The sequence below is a fragment of the Porites lutea genome, chromosome 8 (assembly GCF_958299795.1).
Source record: "Porites lutea chromosome 8, jaPorLute2.1, whole genome shotgun sequence".
NCBI classification, from domain to species: domain Eukaryota; kingdom Metazoa; phylum Cnidaria; class Anthozoa; order Scleractinia; family Poritidae; genus Porites; species Porites lutea.
This window is the reverse complement of record NC_133208.1, coordinates 18,693,884-18,702,118: the sequence shown is the minus strand read 5'-3', so window position 1 is coordinate 18,702,118 and position 8,235 is coordinate 18,693,884. Positions and strand designations below refer to the sequence as shown.

At 38.3% G+C, this 8,235-nt stretch overlaps 1 pseudogene; it reads right to left on the bottom strand.

Moving 5' to 3' along the window:
- Positions 1 to 6,744: 6,744 nt before the first annotated feature.
- The window catches only part of LOC140946573 (tyrosine-protein kinase Btk-like), a 2,734-nt pseudogene continuing 1,243 nt past the window's right edge, over positions 6,745 to 8,235 (bottom strand).

Sequence of the window (8,235 nt, the reverse complement as noted above, 5' to 3'; positions counted from 1 at the left end):
GAGTGAGCGAAGCGAACGAATTTGAATGAAGTGAATGAAGTGAGATTAACGAATGAGTTTTGTGAAATGAGTGAACAAGAGAGCGATGTTGCGAGATGAGGTAGAAATAAAAGTGAGTGAGTGGGATGGCAACATTTACTAACTACTGCGATTACCAGTTGACTGCACATTAGTCAGACCTAGTTCTTCTACGTCATGGTTCTCTTTGTCCACATGGGTAACTTCAGCTTCATCCTTCTCACTGCAGTTGAATAGCCGAATCGCCGTCTCTTTTGAAGCTGCAAATTTGGCATCATTTGACAGGGACTTTTTTGCTGTTGTGAGCTGCTATTCAGACTTGTCCTTGTCTGTGGTTGCTTTCCTTTTGTTTGTAGTTTTTGGTTTTGCCTTTTCTGTGCCTATGTTTTCAATGGGAACAGCTTTTTTTTTTGCATTGCATTCTCTTTCCCTTTCCCAGCCTCACTTTCTTTTTTCTTTGGTTTTGGTTTTGCATTCAGCACCGGCTGTTTTGTGACTCTTTTGTGCTTCAGACGTGCAGCAAATTCAGCTACTTTCTTCTTCATTTCTTTTTCTGTCCCTATGTATGGATTAAGGATACGTGTTATGCCTATAATGTTTACTGATGTCCAAAGATAACAATCATAGACAAAAACATGCACATATGCAAATTGCGTGACAGGTTTTTATTACACACGAGGGTTATGACAGGACAAACATGCACGTATTGTGGACTTTTTGGACTTAGCTCTCACGAGAACTGATCAGAGCCTCTTGTCCTTGAGAAGAACTCTAGATCACTTGGGATGACAACGTTTATAACAGCATTTAATTTATTTTCTAGTGTGAATAATATTGCTAATTTGTGTAATTATAAGACTTACTTGTGCAATTATTTTTGCACTATTTGAAACATCTTCAGTTAAGTTTTGGATATAAGTTTATATGTAGTGTTACGTTGTATTTAGTTGTAGTTTACATACACATTTTATGTTTGTTTTATTTTTATACATATGTATGTGGATACAGTATTGAATTGTTAAACCGTTTTTCCCGCCTAAAGCATACATGAGACAATGTGCTGCAAAAAAGCAATACTTTAGAAAACCTTTGCTACTATTAACTAAGTAAACATATCTAGTGATGATTTAAGGTGAACTGTACCTGTTTCTATAACAGTAACAAGCCATTTCTGCGAAACGTTCTTGGAGAGGATGGGGTCGAAGTACTGCAACTCTGCTTGTAGCTCTTTTCCTCGCTCTGGTGAGCCATCAACCTTGGTTTCGTCGACCGCTGTGTACGATTCATCTTCTTTGCAGAAGACTAAGACCCACGTTGCAGATGACATAGCAGTAGCTATTGATCGAGAATTTAATCGTGAAAAAATACTGGACGTTTGCTAAATTTCAGAGTCAAACTGCCCACTTGAAAAAACCGCGCTTTCCCAGCTCACAGGTAGAGATCTAAGATATGTAAGATATAAGGTTTCCTTGCTATCACTTTTTAGATTGGCGGGTAACTTCAGATCAGGAGATCGTAAAAGGCGACCTGTAAGATTTCATATCCAGTTACCTTGCAAAGATAAGAGCATCCAAAGTTCCACTTGTAGAATTGCAAATACAAATCCACTATGTCAAAGCGAAGAGGACGCCCAAAAGCAACTGTCAAACGAAGTAAACCTACCTGATTTCTAGCTTCATCAAATTCCTATGATGATGAAGAGATTTCATTTATTCAGAACCAGCCAAATTATCACTGCGAAATAGCTGAAACTTTCATCGCTTCTTCTCAGAGGCAATTTGACGAACCAGTAGAGTCAATAGCCAAAGAATACAGAGTAGAAAACGCTGAATGCTCCATCTCGCAACAACATTCCATAAGCTCTTATTCTGTAGAGAATACCCCATCCAATATTGAGGCAGAAGTCAGTGGTGTGGCACTAACAGACGATTTGTGCTGTGTAGATTTTCAACACGATCAAGACGACGATAATCAAAGTGGCAATGATATGTTTTTTTGTTATGACGAGGAGACAGTTAATGAATTAACGGACAGTACCTTGTACTTAGAAATGGTAAAAGAGTTATCTACTAAAAAAGGTACAGATGACATTTCTGAAAGCAAGGACAAATGGTACGAGGAGGTGGTAACCGATATGCAAGAGTATTTTTCGGAAGAACTTTCTAATATGCAAGAAGACTTCTTGAGGCAAGAGAGTGATTTCGGAAGTTTGATCACTGGACCCCAGGACACTGACTTTTTAGACTTTTCTGGTTTTGAAAGTAACTCAGATCAAGTTTACGAGCAACAACAAACCGATCAAGACCAGTTGATATATTCCGGAGCAACAATTACTGTGGGTGTTAGTATGCTGCTGATTATTACCTTCTGTACACGGTATCATTTGTCTGGGAAGCAATGGCAAATCTTTTAACATTAATCAGTGTACATTGTCCTGAGGTCCACCCTGGCACTGCACAAAAAACGGATTTAAACAGGTTTGCAACAGAAGTAAATATGATGCAAATTTAGCCCTCTAAATTTGACCAAAATTATCACCAGAAGTAATTATGATGCAAACACAGATGTTTATTCCGTTGAAATTGCGTGCAAATACGACGTAAACCTGAAATCTACTTTACATTTGCTTCGTATTTGATACCTCCGCAAATCAACAAATCCGGTGTACATTTACTCCAGATTTGCTCTCTGTGGAAAAATAATGTTTGCTTTCTGAAAAAATCTAAGCAAACATGTTGCAAATCTATATGTATGCATCAGTGTTTTCCAACGTTTACCCAAACTACATCCAAAAACTTTCGCGCGCGTTTTACTCATGTAACATGTGCAAATATTTACTTTTGGACAAAATTTGCATTACTTCCAAATAACCAAATTTGCAAGTGTTTTCTCACATTTGCTTTCGGTATACTGATAGTATTCGTTCTGATGAGGGATGAACGTTCGAAACGCCATCTTTTTGAGGTGACAATGTCAACCTAGCTAGTAGACTAAACAATTTTCCAACTTCCACTCCGCAACCGACACAGCATCAGTCCACTTTAAAGGAAAACTAACCCCTTAACAAATTTTGACCATGAACTGAGGCATTTCGAAGGCAATAAAAAAGGAAAGAATGGTGATCTAAAGTGTGTATAATGAACACAAGTCATGGGGTGGATAAAGATCCCCCCCTGAAAGCATAAACTTTATTTCCAAAATAATTTGGAATTAACACTATTTTACATCAGTTCAATTATACCATGTCATAGAAAATACAGTCAATCAGAGTGCAGATCGACTAGTTGACGGTTTTTTAAAGAATCGGTTTGAGCAATGTCACCGCCAAATTTTTCCACTGGCGTTTATTAGTCTCGTCTTGTATTTTCTTTAAAAAACGCTGCATTACAATGAAAAAGAGTGACATTGGGTAAGCCATTCAAACAATTTTTCTTTCCAAAATGTAGAAAGCATGTCAGCAAGATAGCGAAGTTTTGCTAAATTTCAACGAATTGCTAAAAAATAAAGACAAATTCAAGTTTATGGTAGCATAAACTGATGTTAATAAACCTGAGAATTATGCCCTATGAAACCACACTTATTGACGTACTAGCAACAGTCATGTCTCTGTTCTTTTGTCACACAAAATTCAACATTTGAATAAGCTTTTGTACTAAGTAATGGTAGGTACTAGCTCAAAGTACAAGAAAGAACAATGAACAGTAACTAGTTGTTTGATTACAATGTATCATTCTCCTTTGACTAGACTGCACTAAGGTTCCATTCATATTACCACATGCTCATCATGCACATGTGCTTCTCTATTTGCCGTACACTGTCCTTTCCCAGTCAGTTCTCTTAGGGCTTCGGTTCATTCACAACAGCGTTTTTTCCCTCCCACCCACCCTTTGTTCTGACTGGAACCTTTGTTTATCTCTTTCGATTATTAATTATGTGCACTATATATTTAGCATGACCAGAACGTATTTCAAGCAGATCATTATTTTATTTTTCTACATCTAAATGTATGTTAAAGATTAATCATTTATATTATGGTGTTATACTGGACTAGGTCTTATTCCTTCATTAAGTTCCTGGGATGTGAAACTACTGTCTTGCTTCCCAATAAAAGTAGTGGCAGGGAAGTGCAACCCCTAGCTGCACTTTACCCCACAGTAAGGCTTAGCCTTTGGAGACAGGTCTGGAAAAATTTCCACTCCAGGGTGTGGACCCCCGGTCACACCTGATCTGTACTCCACCCAGGATGGCCACCCCTCCTGGTTCCCCTTAATTCCTAGTGACTGGGGGATATGGGCCTCACCCCCAGAGACTACCAGGACTCCTGTCCAGGGTGGCTACCCCCGGTACCACTCAATCTTGTCTCCCCCCAGGAGGGCTTCTCTCCTGGTCCCCTTACCCCTAGATTTAAGCGCTTCCCTGCCACCAGAATTTTGCCCATTACCTATTGTGTGTTTTCTGTGTGGTACCTGGCATAGAGCCTTTATGCAAAAACACTGCCAATTGGAAGAGTTTATTAACTCACTTATTAAAAAATAATAACTACAGTGTTCATGTAGTTCTACTGTGGCCATCGCCTAAATCTTAAAAGAAGAAAGAAAATCATAAGAGCACAACATGCTGAATCCTTTGTTAGAAGTCTTCCAGTCCAAACCAAAACTGATCCCAATACAAGAAAGTTATCTACTTTGTGAGTGCTTATACACTAGGGATTCACCATCAGGTTTTGACACCTCATTTCACTGCCATTTTAAATAAGTAAAGCGATGTTCAGGAGTGATTAAAAGCAATAGAACCAGATCCACTCTCCATCATGTATTTTGGGATCCAGAGCTTCTCTTTCAAATGACCCAAAAGGGAATGGTATTTACTGCAGAAATAACACGGTCCATAACCAAAACTTGTCGTCCATTATTTGTATTCACTACAAAGTTTGCTTTGGCTAACTTAACAGATGAAACATCTGTCCTGTCCCGTTTCCGGTGTGCTGCCTAAAGATGAAAACATCTGGGCAACTACAAGCTTCCATCTACTCTGCAGTGAACACACACTTGTGAAATTTAAGTGATTGAACAATGTTGAGTTTAGCCTTTGGTATTTACCTTTCTAATCATGATGATATCACACAGTGAGTCTGGAAAAATGAATATCTCTCTGCCAATCATTGAATTTGCCTTACAAGAGAAGCTTCCGCTAACTTAACAGATGAAACATCTGTCCTGTCCCGTTTCCGGTGCGCTGCCTAAAGATGAAAACATCTGGGCAACTACAAGCTTCCACCTACTCTGCAGTGAACACACACTTGTGAAATTTAAGTGATTGAACAATGTTGAGTTTAGCCTTTGGTATTTACCTTTCTAATCATGATGATATCACACAGTGAGTCTGGAAAAATGAATACCTCTGCCAATCATTGAATTTGCCTTACAAGAGAAGCTTCCGCTAACTTAACAGATGAAACATCTGTCCTGTCCCGTTTCCGGTGCGCTGCCTAAAGATGAAAACATCTGGGCAACTACAAGCTTCCACCTACTCTGTAAGGAAAACCGAATTAAAGGTAAATATTTCACCATCACTTTTCTGTAGTTCCAAGCTTGCAAAGGAGGTCATTTGAAAAAAGAAACCCTGGCAGTATGACCAGAAACAGTGGTTTTGGCTTTCAATTGAGCCCGAAGTAAATAACAATTCTCCCACAGAATGTGAAATCCTTACTTGTGCAGTAAAATATGTCATACAATAGTCAAATCCACATTATAAATTTAAATTCATAGCCAGGTCATTTTAAAAACAGAAGAAAAATAACCTAAGATCGGACAGAGTGGACTTGGCTTTCAGTCAACCTAAAGCAAAACTTCAGTAACTTATCAGTAATTTTATTAGAAAGCTATTTTTTTAAAAATAAAGGTCACAATATTAACATCATTAAAACACTTTTACCCTTTAAGCCCCAATATCCAAATACAAAATTTCCCTAATAAATTTAAATTCATAGCCAGGTCATTTTAAAAACTTTAAGCCCCAATATCCAAATACAAAATTTCCCTAATAATCTCCACGCATTAGTCGAGAGAATTAATTTGTTGAAAGATGAAACCCTTCTCCTTGTGGTGTTTATGTTGTTGTCATAATCTTTTCCTTTAATGAAGTAATGATGTTTTGAAGGGAAAACTGTTTTGGGTGACTCTTGGGACTTAAAGGGTTTGTAGCCCTGCCACAGTGTCCTTGACAGCGTGATATACAGTTTTAGTTAGTGGTAATATGACAACCAATAGAGAGAAGGAGTATGATGTCACTTTACCATTGTAGCAACATTTCTGGATCACAACAGTGGGGAGCTTAAGCATTAACCACAGCGACGGCAAAAAAGAAATCAGTTTATTATATAAACACCAATGAAATACTAGGTGAGCTTTCTTGCGAAAACTTGATATCTTCACAGGTGAAAATAACATGTTATCTTCACATGTGAAAATATCACCTTTGCTATGGCTAGATAATAAATCGAGCCTTTCACACCAAAAAACTGTCAAAGTGTAATGGTTTGGTATTTCATTGGTGTTTACATAATAAATAGGACATTACATGGCCGCTTGGAGATACAAAATTTCTCTTCTCGTTCAACACTTGAAGAGAAATTTCTTATCTCTGCACGACCGTGTAATATCCTCTATTTATGTTAGCAAAACAACAACTTTGCACATGCATCACGTTTTTTTGTACATTTCTTATCCATCGTTGCAAGTCTGCAACTTGAAATTTCCTAATTTCACGTCACTGGTTTATGGAGTTGGTGAACACAGCACAAGAATTTTCTTTTTCTTTTTCTAAAGTCAGATATGGTCCTTTTGGATTCAACCCCAGAAAATAATGTTCACCACGATTTTACAAATTAAAAGAAACTGAATAAGATCGATAAGTTTGAAACAGTGTGAATTCACTTTTTAAGTGACCTTTTCACTTTGTTGCGATCAAGCAATTTGACATAACGACTTCTCCTCTCTATTTAATATCAAGAACCTAATCATGATGACAGCGACTTGACACTGACCAAGAGGTGATCCAAAGAAGGCCTAGCATTTGGGTCATTCTTTAAGCTGCATTCACTAAGGGAGAGAAGTGGCTTGCAACCAATCTTAGTTGCAATCTGCCTTAATAGACGGCCAAGGGCATATACATCACTTGCATGAGATGGAGGGTGAGTTCCTGCAACAACTTCAGGGGCAACATGTGTGTACTTCTGTTTGTATGTCTCTTGTTCTTGTTTGGACAAAACTTTTCTACTGGCTTCTTGTTTTCTAATGCACTTTCCAAAATCAATGATTACTGGCACAAACAGTGTATTTTTGTATGTAAGCAAGATGTTATCACCTTTTATATCCTGATGAATCAGTCCAGAGTTGTGCAACACTTTGAGTGCTTCTAGAAGTTGCAAAATGACATCAAACCACTCTTGATTTTTTAAAACCAAGGTACGGCTGTGTAAAGTCCTGTGAAGAGTGTATGCTTTGCCTTCCACATTGCAAAACTGAAGTACTAACAGGTAAGGTTTGCTTTGTACACAAATACCATAAACGTAGGGAAAACATGGGTGATCCAACTGTTTCATCAGTGATGCTTCTTTGATAACACTGGACTCTGATGACAGGTGTGTGTTAAATTGTTTAACAGCAACTGAAATCCCTCTGTAATACATTTTATAGCAACGTCCAAAGACACCACATCCCAGTAACAGAGGTTGATCAGTAGAACCACTTGGATCTTTCACATGACTGAGATGACTTCTCTTTACATGTGACACCGGTTGATCTGCAGAAACTGAGGCATCTTTATGTGCCTGTTTCTCGTTTCCCTTGGTGTTTGATTTATCCATTTTGCTAGTCTGAAAAAAATTAATACCATTCTTGCCAATTATGAAATCTGATTGGTTCTAATGTATCGGTCAAATCGAAGCTTCAACATGCCCCCCCCGGGCATTTGACTTTTTTGAAAATTATTGTTCAAATTCCCGCCTACCGGGGCCAAAATGCCGTTCAAATGCCCCACACTAGGGTCCATTTAGGTGATCAAATGCCCCCACCCCGGGAACATTTCACAGGCACAAAAATGACAGAAGGACGGCGGAAACGCCTTCAGTTGTCGAACAAAATCTTTATAAATATAACAAAAACTGAGCAACACTGTTAGCGTATTTACTACGAACAAAAGTCTCATGCAAAGCGG